General features: G+C 45.8%; 1 long non-coding RNA gene across 1 annotated transcript in view; it reads left to right on the forward strand.

The window, feature by feature from the left end:
* LOC142557403 (uncharacterized) overlaps positions 1-21,047 on the forward strand; it is a 40,471-nt gene that overhangs the window by 11,157 nt on the left and 8,267 nt on the right. The gene's annotated exons all lie outside the window — the stretch shown is intronic.

Consider the following 21,047-nt stretch of genomic DNA (forward strand, 5'->3'; position numbering starts at 1 on the left):
TAGTTCTAGTAGTAAAAACATAAGTACCCAAGAAAGTGGATGAGGAAGCGGCGCCGCGTTAGCTCAATTGATTAGAGCACCGCACGTGTAATGCGAAGACGTGGGATCGTTTCCCACCTGCGGCAGGTTGTTTTTTCATCCACTTTCGCTGCCATTAATTTATCATTTCGTTAATTCAGTTAGCAAGTACGAGTAATTTCCCCTAAGATGTCGTTTGTGTATTTGTTGGCGTATTATGATATGATCGGGTATTTCTTAGGAAAAATTGGGCCCCTCGGTTAACCCCCTTTCTTCTCGTTCAATATAAATAAGTTACATAAGTAAGTAAAGTATAAACTAACCGATCAAATAGGTAGATACTACACCATTTATCAAACTAATAAACAACATAGCTTACTAACTAACCTGGCAACTACATTAACTAAATTCATTGATAAGTAACTTAACAAACTACAGCAACAAAACGAACTCAACCAATAAACTAATTACATAATAATAACTAAGCAATACACCATCTATACCAAATAAATGAGGTAACTAACAAAACTAATTAACTAATCAACCTAACAAAGCTAATCGACTGATTAACTAAGTTATATAACTTATATAACAAAAATGTTCGCTAATAACCAACCTAAGTACAATAAAAAATCAAATATTAACTTACTAACTAATCAATTGATAACTAACTGACACAATAAATTAGCTAACCAAATATAACTGACTTATCCAACTAACTAGACAAAGGGCAAATAAAAACAGCCGAACGAAACAGTTTGTGCGAAGAAGGCTACTAGGGGGGAGGAGGTGGCGACGTCAATCATAAAACGGTGCCGTGTGTAATTTAAACACAATCGCATCGCACATTAATTTATATTGCCAAAAGTTCCCGTTGCGTGTTAACTCTACAAACATGCTGAAATAAACGTGGGAAAGGCGCCTTTCCTCGCGAAAGATTTGCATGATCACATGATATTGTTCACCTTCTACTTACACCAGTGCCTCTGGCGCTACTTTCTGTCCCTATATGAAACTTTCGGGGAAGTTTCATGACCACCAGATTGACACTCGCATGTGGAACAGGTCACCAGGCGCTTGTGACAGTGCGATTTTCAAAGCCTGTGCACTACAGCATTGCAATTTTCGTATCAATCATTGAACAAAGTTTTTTTTTAATATTTATTTATTGTTTTTGACTTTATATATAGAGATGGACTGAAGCGCTTTCGAAACACGATAAGAAAACGCGCTTTATCTGCAGGGAACACAGCGCTAGTCATGCAAGCCAAATTTTTATTCCTTATATTGTCTTGGAGTGGCCCACACCAAGAGCGCTCCACGGACCAAGACGACACGCAGACAGCACCACCAACCCGACAAGAAGAAAAAGCCACAGTAAATAGCACTTTAGAAGAAGCACTTGAACCGCAGACAACCCCACTGAAGTGTAGGAAGCACTGCTCTTTGCGTCGGACATGGAACACCAGCGAAGCATGGCGGATCGGGCTAAAGCGGCAGCAATCGCCCGCGGCTTCCTGGCCTAGGGAGACCGCCCACCTTGGGCTGGCAAGGATTAGTCTTTGCTGGCTGTTGCCCAAATAAATGTTTATTTATCTCTCTCTCTCTTTCTCTCTCTGCAGGTAGCCTACATACAATCTCGCAGTGTAGATTACAAGTGTCTTGCGCCAGCTGACGCCGTCTTATTCCTGCAGATTTCCGAATTTCACCGCTTCTTAGGTGCTATTATTGTAAGGGACCTTTCATGGAGCCCCCACTGTGTCTATCTGCAGCGGAGTCTAATTTCGATTGTACATACAATGAAGTTCCTGTGTGGAAAAACCTGGGCCACGTCGGTACGGTCCATGCTGCAGCTGTGCAGAGCACTGTTGCTGGGCTTCTTACGGTACAGCTTGCCAGTTTTGGCTGACATGTCTAAAACAAATAGTCGTACCCTCGAAAGTTTGCAAGGCCAGGCTTTACAGACATGTCTTCAACTACCACGATGCGCCTGGGCTCACGGAACAATCGTGGTTGCTAGAGACGACTAGGTTCCAACATATATAAGGATTGACAACCTTAGAGCACACATTCGACATCTGTGTCGCGTACCCAATCACTATGTTGCTGCTTTGCCAGCAGGAAGATTTCAAGCCAAATATTCCAAACTTGTTGCGATGCATCATGGCGACCTTCCGTCGGGCCTTGCTACACCAGTAGCAAGGCCACTGTTACCCCTGTGGTCCCAACGACAGCCACAAGTGCGCCTCACGATCCCGGGAATTACGAAGAAGACCCGCATTTCAACACTGGCTCCACATCAGTTGACACTGTCATTAATGAACGAGGCATGTGAACAGAGAACGGACACTTACACCGATGGATCTGCCTCAGCTACCGGCTCCACAGGCGCTGTTATTACTCCGGCCTTGCAAGTCACATCTAAGTTTAAAGTGTCCCTCGACGGCAACAGAGCTTACCGTAGTACGTGCCACTGTCAATTACATCGTACAAGCGAAACCTCGAAAGTGGGTCGTTTATTGCGACTCCAAAGTCCGCGGTCAGCTTTACGACGCAAAACCCATGAACAACTGGTGTTTTAGAAAGGTTCTCCATCAAGCTCTCATAAACGGACATGACACGATCTTCGAATGGCTTCCGGAGCACTGTGGCATCATCGGACCTGACCTTGCTGATGATGCCGCCCGGTCAGCCCATGAAGAAACCCTGACAGTTCCTGTACCCTTATCAAAGACAGACGCTGCGAAGGCTATTCGTTAACTTGCTCAAATCAAGATGGAAACTTCGTGGAACACCCTGATTTTCTCCAACTGCCGTCCCCACCGGCTGGATCCTACGTTGAAGCTGCAGATTCCATCGAACTTCTCCCGCCGTGATGCAGCTTTACTGTGCCGCCTCTGGTTAGGGGTGGCTTTTACGGAAGCCTACTCATTCCATGTTCGTGCACTCACCGATCTGTGACTCATGCGACTGTCAAGAGACGATAGAGCACGTGTTGAGTTTTCGTAATCTCTATGACAACGCACGCGACGGTCTTCGGAGTGTGCGAAACTGATTAGACAACAGACCATTTTCAGAGACCAAGATTATCGGACGATGGCCCCACGCGTCGCATGGCTTCCAATGCAACGCGGGAATTGCTACGATTCATGAAATCGACTGGCCTCAGTGATCGATTATAAGCGTAAAGTGACGGACAACCGCTGAGAGTACGTTCTTCCTTCCCTGTCCTTTCTTTCTTTTCATCCATTAAACCCCTTCCCCCGCGTAGGGTAGTAATACGAACGTGCGTCTGGATAACCTTGGCGTGCGTGCGTGTGCGTGCGTGCGTGCGTGTGCGTGCGTGCGTGCGTGCGTGTGCATTGCCTGTGTCTTATTTATTGCAGTGTGCAAAGTGAGATGAACAAGTTAAAGTTACCTGATAAACAAGCTAGTGCCACTCATAATGACATACACTATGAAGCGAGAATACGTTCACTCGTTGTTACAGTCACAGGTCCTGACCCTGTGAATGTTACTAACACTTCCCCACAAGCACACTTCATTCAGGGGAAGAAAGTTTGCATTATGAGCTCACTATCCGAGTTCTCAAAGTGATCTTAACGGACCACATTGAAAATAGCGTGTGAAAATGCGAAATTATTTCCTTCGTAGTTCAAAATTATGCTTTACCCTAGGGCCTACCGAGCAACAACACTCCTCATTGTCGTCTTCTCCCATCTCACTAAAAAAAATTACTTGTATATCCTAATGCGCTATACAATGTGCTTTAAACGGGTCACTTAACCTCCCGAGACCCGAACACACCTATGGAATACAATCGCTTTTCAAGCTCGTTTTTATTGTCTACTGCTATGTTACGAACAGGAAAGTCATGTTTTCTTTTATTTAAATACAACGGTTACATGGCAAAAGATGAATCTCCATGTACGTAGAAGTAACCACCTTTTCATGTTTGCTATGGTGAAAACTGTGATTCATTGACTAAGCGCAGAGATGGAGATCTAGCTGCGTCTACGTGTATTGCCGTGTTGATGTTGCATCCTGGATTTTCGCAAAACCTTCAGGAATTCGAAACCCACTTCAAGGTTGCTTTTACGCCGCCTGTGATAACACAGATGTCTATAATGCCTCTATATGCAAGATGTCTATATGTACAACTTAAGAAGGCAGGAGAGGCCCCGCCCAGATAACCGAAGCACGGCAGACGATTGCCTTAGCGACTAAAGAAATAGTCCAGCTGATGCGACTTGGCCCGATTCGAAGCGCGGGCTACCATGTCGTCCGTGGGCGGGGTCACAGGCCGTCTGGCTCGTGACGTTAGTCTAGAGTGCGCGCCCATTGGTGGAGGCTCGTGTGCATCCTCCTTTGAGCGGGGAAATGCCGCTGCCTTCTAAAATGGCATCCAACTACACATGAAATTAGTGAGAAATTTCTCGAAAGCAGATGACAAGAATTCGGAGTAAAGCGATTTCCTGCAGTTCCACGTGCAGTGGACTTCGTATCCGGGAAGTTTATTTTGAGTGATCGCTTTTGAGTTAGTTTTGAAAAAGAGATTGAAGGCAACGTTCAATAGTGTACGAGGGGTCTTAGGAAGTTAAAGGTAGGATACACATGTGGGCTTCTTTTCTTTATTCAAACATCTTATACCTTGGTAAACTAGGGCGTATAGTTCCGATAAAACTCGTTTGCCAAGTTGAAGTTTTTTGTTCTTGATCTTTTCTCGGCACGCGTAGGTTCTACACACACTGCCTGATGTATCTTTGCGTGGTAAAGCGTCCCGTGATTGTGACATGCTTCCGTGATTATGTGTGTATTTTTGCTTCGCACCTTCCTTTCATTAAAATTTATTGAATGTCATCATCGTCTCGTTCGTCTCATGTCCCTTTAGCTGTGCTTTTTGTTAATGTAATTCGCCCCTAAAAAAAGAAGAAGAATCAAGCTATCGAAAACTGATGCTGCCATCTTTCTGTGACGTTCTACTGAGCCTGGCTGCAGAATACGGCATGCATTCTATATATGCGATTACCATTCTTTTCCCAGTTCAGGCGCTTTGCGTTTATCCGTCTGTCTAGCGTCTTGCGCCGTCCCAGTGACTCACACCGTCGACTAGCTTGGGCTACTAACTATGCGCTCACGCTCGTGATCCCGTCGTTGCCGTTCCACCGCCGTCGTTCCATGATAAAAAATGACGTACAGCGCGAAGGACAAGGACTGCGAGAGACGACATACACTGCGCAGTGTACGTCGTCCCTCGCGGTCCTTGTCCTTCGCGCTGTACGTCATTTTTTATCATGAATTACCCAACTAGCCCAAGCAACCACCGTAGTTCGTCACACCGTTGGTGTCATCCCGTTGTCCTGACGCCGTCATGTTCATGGCCGACCCGGGCGACCGAGTGTCGTGGCGAAGTGTGCCGATCCCGGAGGCAGCGCATGTTGCATATTGCCGAAGCAGTGGAAATCTCTGAAGGACCACTATACAGGTTCTAAATAATGGTGCCTTCATCAATACAGTCACCGACGGATGGGTACTGTCGGAATTGTTTTCTTTGGGTAGTTTTCTATTCCCTAAGGCATTGGTACTGACAGCCCTTCGATGGCCAAAGTTCTCATGCTTCGCTTTTAATATGTCATCAACCTATTTGACATCCACTGCATGACGAAGGTCTCTGCCAGAGATTCCAATTGCCACAGTCTTGCACCGACTGACGCCACTCTGTGCCTGCCCAGTGCCCATTTCCTAACTTTATCACACTACCTATCTACCGACCGTGCTTTCCTTCTTTTGGCGTCCATTATTTAACTAATGAACCGCCTGTTATTTTTCCTGTGCATTACGTAGCCTGCCCAACTCCACTTCTTCCACTTAAACGCAGACTGAATGTCGTACGTCTATCCCCATTTGCTCTATCATTCACGCCTGCCTCTCTGTGTTCAACGTTACGCCTATCGATATTTTGCTTTGCTCCATCGTCATTGCGTATTCCTTAGCTTCTTCTGTTCAACCTTCTTGGTTAACCGCCAAGTTGCTAATACATGGCAGTAACGAAATTTCCGCAGAATATCATCGGGCTAACCAGAACTGCCCGGTCAGGATCGCCCAATCCAGCCTATACGGACGAAGCCCATGCCTGCAGCTGTTTATACTTACCTTTCCATGTGTGGCCATCGGACATGAACACCAATCATTCGACCACCTGACGGTGAAAGGTGTCGCGGAAGCCAAGCTACTTATAAACCTCCAGCAGGGGTCTATTTTTATCTTCTTAACGATAATAAACACAGTGCCATTTCCAGGGAACAGGAACGTTTTACCTGCACTGCCTGGATATCTGTTCAACTCAGTGGTTCAACTCCCTAACCAGGAGCATAATCCTTAAACAAAACGACAGAAACAAGGAAAGAAAGATTTGACACTTGCTTTATTCCCGAGCGTACATAGTCAGAGATTCTCAAATCAAAGGAAAAGTGGGAGAAAGTCTGTCGAAGGGAACATTGACTCTGTGATGCCCGGACACAATTCTGCATGAAGGAAAATTAGCACAAATTGTTCACTTTCACTTCCGGTCATGGAGAGTACATTCTTAAGAAAAATAAAAACTACAAAAGAACGACGTGATTTTTAAGTTAGAACGTAAATAGTACAGTAATTAATCAGATAGTAATTGTTTTTCCGAACGATTCACAACTGAGAACTCGCTCCAGTGCATTGAAAACGCCACTATAGGATGTAGGTTACGTTTTCCCGCGTCTTAATCCCGATTTCGAGGCATCCAAATCAGCACACGCGATACGCTGGGCATTGCGCGGTTAAGCACCAGCAGAAACCATGGAACGGTGACAATGCTGGCAAGGACCACCACAAGGACCCAACAATATGGCACGACAACATGGCAAGACGACGTCATACACGTTGCGGCGCCAGGATCAAACCTTGGTTGATGAATGACGTAGCTTTTTTTTTCGTTCCTGGGGACTTCTGGAAAAGGAACATGAGGATCATGCCTACAATAGATGCAACAACTTAAATTGCGGTTACAATTAATACAGTCATTATGGTATCATTAGAGACCGAGCAGAGCGTAGAACAGGCTACAAAAAGCCAGAAAAGGTTCCTTTGGCAGCCACCGGCTCCAATCAAAGAAAATACGATTTCGGCCAGTTGTCCAATTTACGCGGCCAACTGACCGAAATGTGGACCTGCAGTTCTTTTCCGCGAGTCGTCGGTGCATCATCCTCATCGGCAAGGTGTTATTCCTTTTTCTCTACGTTCACTACAGAAGGAAAACCATTTCGAGTGATCTCTCCTTCCCTGCGCCAGCCAACCCCCATCTTTGTTAACAGCCCTACGCATTGCGTGGCATGTGCAGCTCCATTTCTTCCTTTTTTTTAATCTCAACCATGATATCGGCTACCCCCCATTCGCTCTCCATCTCCCACCGCTGCCTTCCTATCTCTTAACGTCATGCCTGTCGTTCTTCTTGGCTCAAGTTACGTGGGACACCCTGTATAAAGGGGTGTCTTTCGAAGTGTGCGGTAATGAAGACTGTGCTTACTAGCCTGTTTAACTAAAGCATAGACGCGCCGTGTACTACACTCAGACACGTCATATGTCTCTGGCCGATGAGGCCAAAGTTTATTGGAAAAAGAAAGGTAATTAGTTTCACGTCACCAAAGGTTGCGGGAAACGTGGTCTATCGGCTGGTCGCCATTTTGATTCCCACATATTATATTTTGTCTGAAAGTTTAACCCGATTATTTGGCTGGCGGCGGCAAGGTACCCTTACAAAGGCTGTTAACACTCTAAAAGAGAGCTTGCATGCAGGTTCCCTAGTTGACCCACCCCACACGTGCTACCTGAAGGCATTAAAGCTGCCGGATTCGAGGCCCTCGGTTTCCTTGCTTCTCGTTCACACACACACACTCGCATATATATATATATATATATACATATATATATATATATATGTATATATATATATATATATATATATATATATATTCTAAAGCACAGACGACGTTGCGAAACCGTTGGCCTGGCAAAGTAGTCGCGGCGGCGCCGACGCCATGGTTGTTGCTCTGCTGCTGGGACAAGCGCGCTGCCCACGTGGAGGCGTAATGACACCGCTGACCTTCATACTGCAGCTCTGCAGCTCAAGGAGTTACTGCCGTATCGAACGCCGAGTTGTCTGCGCCAACACTCATTTCCGCACTCCTTTTGGGAACTGTCAAGCGAACGCGCTTGTGGATAACCAGAGCAAACGGCGTTGCAAGACTCGATACCCTGTTTAATATTTAGAGGGACGTCAAAGAAGAGCACTGATTCATTCATTCATTCATTCATTCATTCACTGGGTGAATGATTCATTTATTTGTTTATTTATTTATTTGAGACAACGCAGTGTAGCGTTCCTGATTAATTTTGACCACCAGGAGTTCTTTAACGCGCAAGCAGACCGAAGTAAAGCGAGAGTCTATGCCATTCGCCCCCACACCGCATATGCTAAAGAATTATGCAGCACGAAGGACAAGGATTGCGAGAGACGACATACACTCGCAGTCCTTGTCCTTCGTGCTGTACGTCATTTTTTATCATGAACTACCAACTAACCCAAGCAACCACCATAGTTCACCGCATATGCCCTTCCGTATGTGCCCTGATAGACAACTTGGGGCCACCGGGCATGTGCAAGGGTGCAATGCGACACTTTTGAGCAGTGCCCCAGAAAGTGTATGTCCCGCTGGGTATGCGCTCGAATAACGCAAGCAGAACAAGACGCAAGAAGGGGAATTTCCGGCACAATCGTCGTTCCGCTCGACCTGCGTCGTTTTTCGTGCAAACATCATCAGCGTTAAGTTTGCACAGGATCTGCTTTGGCCAATTGCTCAAACATCGTAGACGGTTTCTAATCGATTTTTCACCTGAGAAGGCAAACCACGCGCGCAAGTGTTTCTGGCACTATCTGACAGTGTTCACTGCGCATACCCGCGAGATTGGCAGAAAAAGAAATTGGGGTTTTGCGAGCCAAGATATTACGATATGGTTATGAGGCACGTCGTGGCGGGCATTCCAGATCAACTTTGACCACCTGGGCATTTTTGACCACACGGCTGTTCTCGCATTTGGCCTCCATCGAAATGCGGCCACTGCGGCCGGAATTGGATCACGCGCCCTCGGGCTTACGGGAATGGCGGAAACGGGCCTCTTCGATTCCAGGCGTCGATAAGGAACCCCTATCTGATTAGTTTGTCTTCGGGACCTTGGCTCGACGCAAACAGCCTAGCCATGATTATACGAGGAGCTATAGCCTTTCTTCAAGCGACTGGACTAGACATAAGGCTTTGGAGATATCGCAAAGTGGTGGATTTGTATTTGTACGCATCTCATTCTTCTATTAGCATCGTCATGGTTCATTTGCCTTCCCGCGCGTTTTCACCAGCCTTGAGCGACAGGCCAGAGCAAGTTAGGGCTGAAGGCGACCTCTCTGCACTTCTGTAAATTGGAACGACGTCGCGAAGTGACATTTATACAAGTGTGTTTCACTTTCAAGAAAATAGCTTTTTTTTTCGTCCAACGCAATGTGGTTCCAGGGCCAGCTTTCCTTGCAACGCTCAGTTTATCAAATTTTATCATCGTATCGCAGCATTTATTAATTCAGTTATGCAGGTTGATTGCATATTTTTAGACTCAATCATTCAATAGAATATATAATACCCTGTTACTACAAAGCTGTCTTAACAGCCTTCGGAAGTGGCTGGAAGCTTTTCTTTTAGAAAGAAACAAATGTGTTATCCTTGGTGGCGTCCGCTCATCTGACGTTGTGCCACACAGGTCCGACTTGGGCCCTTGCTTTTTCTTATATTTATTAATGATATAACTAAACACTTGTCTTGCCAAGTTAGCTTATATGCAGATGATTGTTATATTTACCGTGACGTTTTATCTGAAGCACACAGTGAGCAGCTGCAAAAGGATCCGAACAATTTTAAGTCTTGGTGTTTCAGTTGGAACGTTACTCTCAATCTGTCGAAATGCAATCTGTTAAGATTCACGAAAAAAAAAACAGACACATCTCCGGATGGCAAGCTGTCCCATGAACGCAACGTAGTTGTTTTTTGTGAAGGAATAAAATTACCTAGAAGTTATTTTTTCCAGCAACTTAGCGTGGAATGAAGACTTAAATTTTATTGTATCGAAGGCTAGCAACACATTGAACTTCTTGAGATGCAATCTTAAAGAAGCACCGGCCTGTCTAAAGGAACCCCTATAATATGTGGAACGTACGCTCAATTTTAGAATATGCAGGTAGCACTTGGGGCCCTTTTACTGTCCAGTTGCGCGCGGTCAGTTTAGTCACAGCTGATTATTAATATTTTAAAAGGCCATTCAAATTAGAAATACATTAGGGTGGTCTCTTCTTGAAGACAGGCATAAGCGTTTACCTTTGTCTTCGTTTTATCAAATATTTAATGGTTTAACGGGCATTTAAAAAGAAAACTACATGCTAGGGTCTACATATACATCTGCCCGTATTGATCACAAATTAAAAGTGCGCCAGTTTGCTACCAGAATAGATCTATTTAAATATTCCTTTTTTTTTGCACACTAAACAATTCAACAATGCAATGAGCTCCCTCAAGAAATTGTCTTCGCTTCCCATCCAACATTCCGATTGGTGCTTCAGTTTTAATTCATGTCAGCCTGGGCACAGATGAACGTTATTATTTGTGCTTTCTTTTCTTCTTCCTATAGTCATTCGTGCTTGGCTCTTTCTGACCCTTTGTTGCGTTTTATTATATTTGAACCACTTTTCAAAGTTGCTGTTCTGTAGACACTTCCAAATAACGCGTTGCCAATGTGCGCTTTGTTACGCATTCCTGTTTCTTTGTATCCGAATGTTAATATTTCCGCTATACTAATACCCCACACGGTCGCTGTATTGTAAATAAATGAATGAATGTTCCTATCCGTTCACATAAGCGTGTAATACGCTGAGTCTTTATTAATATTTAAAATTCAGTTCGATTCAATTCGAAGTCCTTGCCCAGCTGTGCCCTCCGCAGAATTTCCGCTGTTAACGGGACTCTTATGACTCCGAAACCTACCACTGGATGGCGCCTCGAGCGAAGAGCGACGGTCGCCGGTGGTGGCGCTGGGGTCGATGGTCTGGTCGAATGTGAAGCGTTTCTCTTGGCATTCACCGCGTGCCTTATGGTACGTGAACGTGGGCACATGAAGCAACGCAGTGAATACGGAGAGTTGAACGCGAGGGGCCCCCTTTTTTCCGAGATGCCGAGGGGAAAAGCTCCGCTCGAAGCTTTCCGTTCGCTTTACTTTAACCGTTACTTTGGCAGTGGGACCCCTGTGGGCTTTGCTTGGCCGTTCCTTGAGCATCCAGGAGCGTCGTGATGACCAAGCTGTTCCTGCAGCTCGTGGCGAGTGACGAGGTCGACAGTGGCCGTGGTACTCACCAGCTGTTCTTGTAGCCCGTGGAGAGCTACGCAGTCTACAGTGGCTGTGGTACTCACCGATGAGGCGCGACGAGGCCTTGCTTCTTGGGTGTTCGTGGCCCTTGCTCGATCGTGCAGGCGAGACCGGGGTAATAATATGCACACAAAGTATGGGGGAAAGAAACACGGATAACGGGTTTGAATAGATGCAAGGCTTTGGCAAAGCAATGTGATCAGGTAATTTTCCAGGCAAATATTAGAGTAACGAAAGCGTGCTCCCCACGTCGAAGTGCATGCTGGTGATGGTGCTTGTGCGAGGCATGCGTTTTCTACGCGTGAACTCTGCGACTTACCACCCGCATCGTCCTGGAGCATAATGCAGGGTTTTGGCGCTACAAACGCTATTTACAAAACTGCATGCTAATGCATATACCATTGGATGTATTAAAGTACCATCGTACTACTAAAGCTTGTTATACAAATGGTTGCAGCAATCGTTCAGCGATTCAACACAACGTGCAACGTGGGAGCATTCCATGAAGAAAGCGTTCGGACATGCACATCGCCTCAACGCCGGAGGGCCAACACTTAAAGCAATGAAAAAAAATATTAGTCGGTCATAATTATCGTAAATAATAACACAACTGTGTTCAATCAATAAATGTGAGAGGGATGTGCGTAATGAAGAATCAAGGGCAGAATTCACAAAGCCATGTATTCGTCTATACCCACCATGCGTCGCGATTGGTTGGCATTTTATTTTGCGACAAACTCTGGAGTAAGAATTTTAATAATTTTGTGAATACAGATCCCCAGACGCTCTGCAAAACATTCTTTTTCCAACGCCGTGTTCGTCACCGTACTTCACATTTCCCAACCAAGTTAGAAAGATTCACGTACGCCCTCTTAAATATTCTGAGGATTATCATTGCATTTCCGGCAATATATATCATAATAGTAGCGCTAAGATTTTCAAATTCTTAGAAATTTCCCTTGCTAAGAATTATTTTATTATGAAGATGATTCGCGTATTATCGTTTAAGTGAATTGTTATCTTTTTTAAACATGGTGCACTCCAAGCGGGGTCAGTAGACCACTTTACATTGGTTCAGTCCCGAACGAAGCTTCCAAACGAATGCTTCCAAGCGAATGGTATAGTAACTACAGCTGCTGTGATACTGCACCAAACTAATGGAACAGTGCAGTGAGTATCTCGTGCCAATTGATATTCAGATAACTTTCGCAAGATCACTTTTGTCACTTCAGCACGTTAGCAGCTTATATATGAGCAAGTACTACATCCCACTACGACTGTTCATTCCTATTACCACGCTATTTGTTTGGCGCAGCGGCACGCCAACTTGTTCCATGTGTCGGCATAGGTTTTCTAAAAGCTGAATGACGGCCTCTCACTTTGCTACGCTGCACGTAACTAGGCAGTGCACGTAGCATCACTTGTTTCAGAATTGAAAGCGTCAGAGCGAGTGGGCGTAATCGATTTGTTTACCTCGGGATGGACAATCCTCTGCCTATAAATCCTCCGCCTATACTTTCCCTGAGACCCAAAGACAGGTCACAAACACAATCGCTTTTTCAACTTGGTTGTTATTGCCGAGTGGTATGTTACGAACGGGGAAAACTCATTTTTTTTTTCATTTAGGTACCACGGTTGGATATTGAAAGCAACGTCTCCGGGGAGAAAGTAATCTTGTGCTCATGCATGCTTCTTATGGTGAAAACTGCTTTTGTTTGCTACTAAAGACAGACCTGAAGATGCGGCGACGCGCGCTTGATTGGCGAGTTGAATGACAAGTGTTGTACTTCAGCGTCGTCTCGCGGTATTGGAAACGCACCTCGCAGTCATGTCTTCGTCGTCTGTGGCGACCCGACGGTTAAGGTCATATTAGTACCGATATTCAAGGAATCTGACGGCAAGAATACGACTAAAGTAATTTTGTACAATTACACGTGCATCTGACTTAATATCTAGGTTATTTATTTTACGTGAGCACTTCGAATTTAATTTTGAGCAATGTGTTATCTATTGTACAAGATCTCTCAGGCCGATACGCATGTATGTATGTATGTATGTATGTATGTATGTATGTATGTATGTATGTATGTATGTATGTATGTATGTATGTATGTATGTATGTATGTATGTATGTATGTATGTATGTATGTATGTATGTATGTATGTATGTATGTATGTATGTAGTTTGTGTTGCAGCACCCAGGCCAAGCGGCCATCAAGGACTCGGAACTTCAGATCTCGGCTCCACATGGTTATCAACGTACGAACGGGGGGCGTCGTCTCCACACACGGCACGGCCACGTTGACCTCAAGTTTACGGCACGAAGGATACGCACTCCGTATGAATGGAGCGGACGTCCGGGCACTCCCTGCCGCCGGTTCCTACCCCTCCCCTTTCCACGTTCACGTTCGTGAGAAGAAAAAAAAAACAAGCGTACAGTGACCTTGCGCCGTCGCCATTGTACTGTCAGCGCACCGTCTCCGCAACCACCCAAACGTGGGAGCTGGCTGCTCCAAGTTTGTAGAAATACCTCGAAGTAAGGAAGGAACAGAATGTTGAAAACCAACCCAAACTTTAGCAAACTCTCTCTCTCATCCCCTCTCCCCTCTCTCTCTCTCTCTCTTTGTGTCCCTTTTTTTCGTGGTGGGAACCCTACCTTCGTGAGTCCAGACCGTGGAACCAAACAAACGCCTTTCTTTTTTCCCGCACCCACGGCCTGCCCGTTCATTTCCGTGAAATTATTCATGCTTCCTTTTCTCTCTCTCGCTTCCTTTTGCGCGCCGAGAGAGCAGGGCAAAGGAAACAGTGGAGGTAGGAAAACGGAAGTGAGGCGCTGCGGTAGCCTTCATCGTTTTCCATCAACACGGCGGTATCGATTTGCTAGCGCGAGCTTTTGCTTTAAGTAGTTGATCGCGCTGTTCGTTCTTTCTTCTTTTCTTTTTTTTTAATGCGAAGGTTTCGTGCTCTAGTTTCCACGGCCTTACTTTGTATTGTCATTGCCGTGAAATCGAAATGTAAGGTGAGAATGGAGAACCATTGACCGAACTCACTCACGTACACTGAACGTAAATAACTAAGTAAAGCCCTAACGTAGTTTCCGGGTTACATAGAGCCATCGGGCTACGGACAACCGAATAAATGTCCATCCTGCAATTTTGACACAATTGGTCACGGGTTCTTTTTTTTTTTTAGAGAGACCAAAATTTTTTGTAACTTTATTTGTAAAGTCTACGTTGAATTTCCATTGAGTTCCTTTCAATAGACTTTCTGTCGAGACATAGCGAATGTAGCGTCCCCATCCAATACAGGCATAACAACCAAAACGTTCTCGGTGAGGGAATTGCGAACGACCAGGTCACTGCGCACGCGCAACTTAGGGAGGTTCGGAGAGAAAAACGCGACAGTGAGGTTGTTTTTTCATGTACGTGGTTTACACGCTGCGTATTTCAAACGTTTTTGGCTTCGGATTAGCACTCGTGCACGTTTTTTTTTTTTTGTGCATGTTTTCCTTAATACGAAAGTTTGCTCTGCGGAATGGAAACCCGAAAAGCATGCACGTTATGCGTTCGTGTACAGTTTTCAAATAATTAAATTATTGTGTTTTACGTGCCAAAAGCACTCCCTGATAATAAGGCATGCCATTGTGGAAGACTCCGGAAATTTCTACCACCTGGGGTGCTTTCACGTGCCCCTAGATCTAGGTACACAGGTGTTTTCGCATTTCGCCCCCATCGAAGTGCGGCCTCCGTGGCCGGGATTCGATCCCGCAACCTCGTGCTCAGCGGCCCAACACGCCGCTGAGCAACCGCGGTGGGTCGTGTTTAGTGTGTTATGACCGGCGAACTCCCACAGGAGATCTACGGTGCGGCCCGTAGGTCCACAGATGGTAGTCGGGTGGGCGGCTTGTGCTTAACGCTCCATTTGTTGAGTGCGAAATGAAAGCTAGAAAATTAAGCAGGGATATTCGCAAGCGCTTAGTCCGTGGAGTTGCACAAGCCTACCGGCTGCCACGGACTCGCAGCGCTCAACTTCGCGTGAAGCTGTGTTTACTTTGTTTTGTTGTGTTGTTTGTTTTATCCTGTGACAGACAAAGGCAAACGTATACTCGATTTCATACATAGCAGGCAATGCCAAGTTCCCAAAACGCGACCACAAAATAATAAGCGCATCGTGTATATATATATATATATATATATATATATATATATATATATATATATATATATATATATATATATATATATATATATATATATATATATATATATATATATATATATATATATATGGAACAAAGCTGTAGGTATACTTCGTACATTTTAATGGAACATTAGGCTTCATATGTTTACGCTTCAAAATATGGCAGTCATTACATAAAAGGCACCAGCGAACGAGCGCGGAGGGACACGTTTGTACGGCCAGCAGCCACAGCACACCTCTCGCGTTCGCGAATGAAACATAGTGCGTCGCCTGCTGAAGGCGAAAATGTGCCTATGAAACACTTGATTTGACGCAGCCTAACGTCTGCGAGCTGGGGCTGTAATATAACGAGGAAATTGTTTCGTAGAGAGCGTCGCAGAGCAAGAACAACTCCACTGCGAAACGCGTAGCGGAGTGATACTTCTGTGACCGCACTACTCGTGTAGGCTCCGTAGCGTTGGTTGCTATAGGTATCAAACCGAGTACAGCATGCTTGTGTGTTGGTGGAATGCGCGTCCGTGTTATATGAAAAAAAAAGGGGGGGGGGTAGCCTTACTTTCTTAACTTTGTCTCGATATGGCTGTCTGTAAAGTAACCTACCTTCTATTTGTCTTGTAGTTATTACACAACAACAGTACAGCGACAACGACAAGAAGGATAGTAAGAATAAGATATCTTACGAAACCTATGCGGTTTCGTTCTTGTTTTGTTCTTTTTCTTCGAGTGAAACTCGACGAAATTTTCAAATAAATGTCAGCAACATCGCGATAACTCATAAAATCTTTGCTTCAAAATCTGTTTCGTGTTTGAAGGCTACCCTTTGACACTGATATGAGCGTCCCGTGACATCACAGGTTCTGACAAGCCTGCTCGGAGCTGCTTGTCTATTCAGAAGAAGGAAATCTACTGCACTAAACAAAAAGACCGCTCGCTATGCCGGCTATTGCATAGCCCAGCTGCACAAACAGGCAGAAGTTGTGTAAAAAAAGAAAAGAAAAATTAAAGAAAGTAAAACAGCGTACGTGGAATTTACACGAGAGTGACAGAACGTCGCGGCCATCACCGTTCGGAGCGCGAAATTTAAGGAAGGGTACCTCGACCTTCCCCCTTAGAAAATGTTACGAGAAATTCGTTGCGTTTCCTCTGAGTTTATTGTTGCTTTCAATTGACTTCTCAGGTTCACTTGGACGTCACGGTTGATTTTTTTTTTTTGCAATTCATTTCATCTGCTAATTGGTAACCTTTTCTTCCGACGCAGAAACACGGATAATGTTAACAAAAATAATCTATACTTATCCATGCGGATTTATATTGCCTTTCAATTGTGTTCGCTGTAATGACAAAATCGTATAAGATGTTTATTCCGCCTGAAGAAGCTTATGTAACAGGGGGAAAGAAAAAGAAAGAAATCACATTTAGTGTTATCGAGACCTTCAGAACTCGTAAAGAAAAATAATAACGACTTTGCGGCACGACGCAGTTCATTGACTTCTCGCATTATTGACAGGCCACGACAGGCCGACGCTCCACGTCGATACGTCGCAAAACAAACGTACGTACCGTTTGTGCTATTGTGTTATTGTGATCTTCGATCGCGCTCCGGCAGCAGAAAAAAAGAAACGAAACTGTCCGTGCCAGTAGAACATCGACCGACGAAGAGGGCGCAGTTGCGACGTATATCTAATGTAAATTGTGGCCCGTGTATCTGACGTCATACAGTCTGCAAAGAAGGATACAACTGACAGAATTCCGTCTTCGCGAAAGAAGGCGTACGTAGGAGAGGAGGCACTCGCTACAGCCGAATACCTTCGAAGCGATCAAGACATGGAACGGTGGCGAACTTCCTCCGAATCGGAGCAACGTGATACACACCGCAAACTGCAACGCCTGTTTCGAGAACCGTCTCGCGCGGGTTGGTCGCGAAATTTCGAATTTACGCGTATTTGCTGGCGTCGTCGTCGCAAAACGACAACTGCTCGGTAAAGTCGCACGGTGACCTTAGAACGAGGAACTGCGCAGTCCGTCGTTCACATGTGGCGTACACCGGTCTGCTCGCTCCCGAAAATGGGTATAGCGAGATGTGTACCAACGTTGGAATGAATTTCGTAGCTGATAGTCTTGGGGCACAGAGAGACAGAGAGGTGGATGGGCGAATGAGATGAGCCAGAAAGAAGGTTAACCGGCAGAAAGGTATCCGGTTTGCTACCCTGCACTAAAGGTAGGCTAAGGGGAGAAAAACGACGGAAAGAAAGGCTGCAAATGAAATTATCTTTTGAGAGAGGATAAAATATTCATGAAAGACATGACCGTTAACCAGGACTGAGCCCGGCTGGCTACTGTGCAGCGGGAAATATTAAGGAGAAAGGGATTTAAAGGGCTTTCTTAGGTATTGCTCTATGGATGTGATATTTCACAATAATTATGCGTGTCCGAAAGAAATTACTGGCTTCGTGCGTTTAAGAAAGTTAAGATTTCTTGGAAATTTAGAAAAGGGAAATCGTAATAAATGTCGCCGCAAGATCTTCTGAAGCCACAAGCACAAATATTGCAGAAATCCATGTAGTCGTCGTCGTCGTCGTCACAATCACCATCAGCAGCAGTAGCAGCTGTTGACCTTCGTCCAGTGCAAAAAAAAAATTAAATTATGGGGTTTTACGTGCCAAAACCACTTTCTGATTATGAGGCACGCCGTAGTAGAGGACTCCGGAAATTTCGACCACCTGGGGTTCTTTGACATGCACCTAAATCTAAGTACACTGGTGTTTTCGCCCCCATCGAAATGCGACCGTCGTGGCCGGGATTCGATCCCGCGACCTCGTCCTCAGCAGTCTAACAGCATAGCCACTGAGCAACCACGGCGGGTTCGTCCAGTGCAAAGCTAGGCTGGCTAGACCTACCCACCCTAGCAAGGCCCGAAGGCCTCTCCAAGTGATTCCTAAATATTCATCTGTATTGCGCAAGCCGAGCTTATCTTGTGCCTGCGAATTACCTTCTTACGCCGTCCAATTCCCTGACGCTCTCAAGTGCGCTTCCCTCCGTTTGGCACCCATTCTGTAGATGTCTGATACGCCACAGGTTACCTGCTCTACGTATTACATCGCCCGCCCAACTCCGTTGCTTTCACCTCAATGTCAGCTGCCAAATACCGGCTGCCCCGTTTGCTCTCTAATCCACACCGGTGTTTTCACGTCGCTAAACGTGGAGAAACAAATGTACTACTCGTCATTCCCGGTTAGCTGAAGGATAGCAGTGCCAGAGCGCCCTCTGGTAACATTACTGGGTAAACTCTGCGGTGGTGCAGACGACAAACACGTCTGCACGACGTCCTCCGATCACGTGGTTTTTCCGCGCTGCCGCGCGACCGTCGTCGCGCGCACAAATGCGCAGGACAGCAGCCGTCCGTGCTATATCATAAACGAAGACAGAAAGAAACAAAATAATCGATAGCTTCGTCCCTCCCACACCCCATGTTTTGTATTTATATCCGTGCCCTCTCGCGTGAGTCACTGTCCCGTCGCGTCGTCGTCGCGAGTCGTGCGCATGCGCGGTCCGACGCACGCCTTAACGACCGCCAGTCGCCGGCGCCTGGACGGCGAGGTCACGACGCGAAAAAAGCCCGGCTCCGTGGTTCCCCTCGCCATAACGCGTACCCGGCGAGGCTCCTTTTGCTCTGGCGTGATGGGACGCCGATGTCGCAGAACAGAGAAAGCTTTCGCCCTGTCCGCAAATGTATTGCAGTTTACGGAACACCGGGGTCACCGCGGTGACGTTTGCGTGATCGGTCGAGTTGGTGGTGCCATCTTGTGGCACAGAGTTTAACCATAGAGGACTCACGGCCACTATTGCGGTGACCGACCCCATCCTAGTTATAGCTTCATGGAGTAAAGGGTCGGCCCTGACGTAATCGTTAACGTGCTGCCCATCTTTCTCTTCCATCTTGTGTGAGTGGCGCAGCATGGCCTTAGTCGCTTTTGCGCCATTAAACCCGAATTAACTATATTTCTCTTCCTTTTGTTCGTTCGAAGAGAACAGCCAGATAACAAAGTTGTTGCTAACGCGTCGTGGTTAGACAAAACGTCACAAAATGTCGCTACCAGCGTTTTTATCGCCGTCCACGACTTCGCTGCCCCGGTACTCCTTAAACGGTAAGACGTGTTCGGACAAGTTAAAGCACTCGTTTTTCGTAGAGCCGACACCAGTCAACCGGGACAGCGAGCGTGATGTAACCGCAGGGCTTGTCACGCTTAAAACTAACCCATTTCGAAATTTGAACGGGTTTGTGCAAATCCTGCCCAACCACTACACAGGCTTCCGCACGGACTCCCACATGCAGGCTCACTTCGTTACTCGAAATCAACAATTTAATGAAATACTTGAAAGAACCGCTTCACAACGTCCAAATCGGTTCCGATTAGTGGACGCGTATAGCACAATATCAGTAGAACATAGCACTACGTTTCTGCAAGCCTTGCAGCTTCCGCAACACTGCACGTTTCTAACGAAACAACACGTAGGAGTAGATTTGCCTCAACCACCTGACGAAGTCCAGGCATCAATCGCTCTAGTGAAGCGTCGACGCGTAGCGCGAGGTATGGTCTATACGGTAATGAATGTTATTAATCTTGGCATCGTCGCCAGACGGCAGTTACCGCCATGGTATCGGCTTTGTAACAAGACTGCGCGTTGTATGCTTGGTTCCACTGTTTCAATAAGTTTTCAACAGCTGCACGCTACAAACCGTGACCAGACGGCAATGTCGCTGTACTTCCTTGTTCGTTTACAACTGCTTCGTGCACATTGGCGCATGTATACTTGCACATTGGCACCTGTGGTTATAGGACACGAATAGAATGCTCAGCACACGACCGGTTCTGCGTTCCGCCTTTTTGCGTAACGCGGCCGTCATGGGCGCGATTCGAACCAGCGACCCCGTGATAAGCTGCCAAACTCCACAGCCACGGAGTCACCGCGTCGGGCAGTCTCGGCTACTTGGCATTCAAGAAGAGTCATTTGCAGAATTGATATTTGAGCGAGTTGGCGGGACTTCACCATGGGGATCATGTTTTGAATATCATTCTTCGTCATAATTATCTTTTTAAGTGATTTTTGCATCATTCACTTTACGGTGACATTATCAGGAAAAGAATAGAACATCCTTGACATTGCGTTAAGGGTAAGGCCTATCTTTGCGCGTGCGTTTTCCGACCTTCAGCTTTGCTGTGAGTATGCGCCCGTATGTAGCATCCCGCCGGTTCTTGCTTTTGCAAAGATAACTTAGAGTGCATAGTGTAATGGCTTGTCGTTGTCTTTTAATTTAATTTTTTACTTAGTTTTCACTCTG

This window comes from Dermacentor variabilis, chromosome 9 (assembly GCF_050947875.1).
Source record: "Dermacentor variabilis isolate Ectoservices chromosome 9, ASM5094787v1, whole genome shotgun sequence".
Taxonomy (NCBI): Eukaryota; Metazoa; Arthropoda; class Arachnida; order Ixodida; family Ixodidae; genus Dermacentor; species Dermacentor variabilis.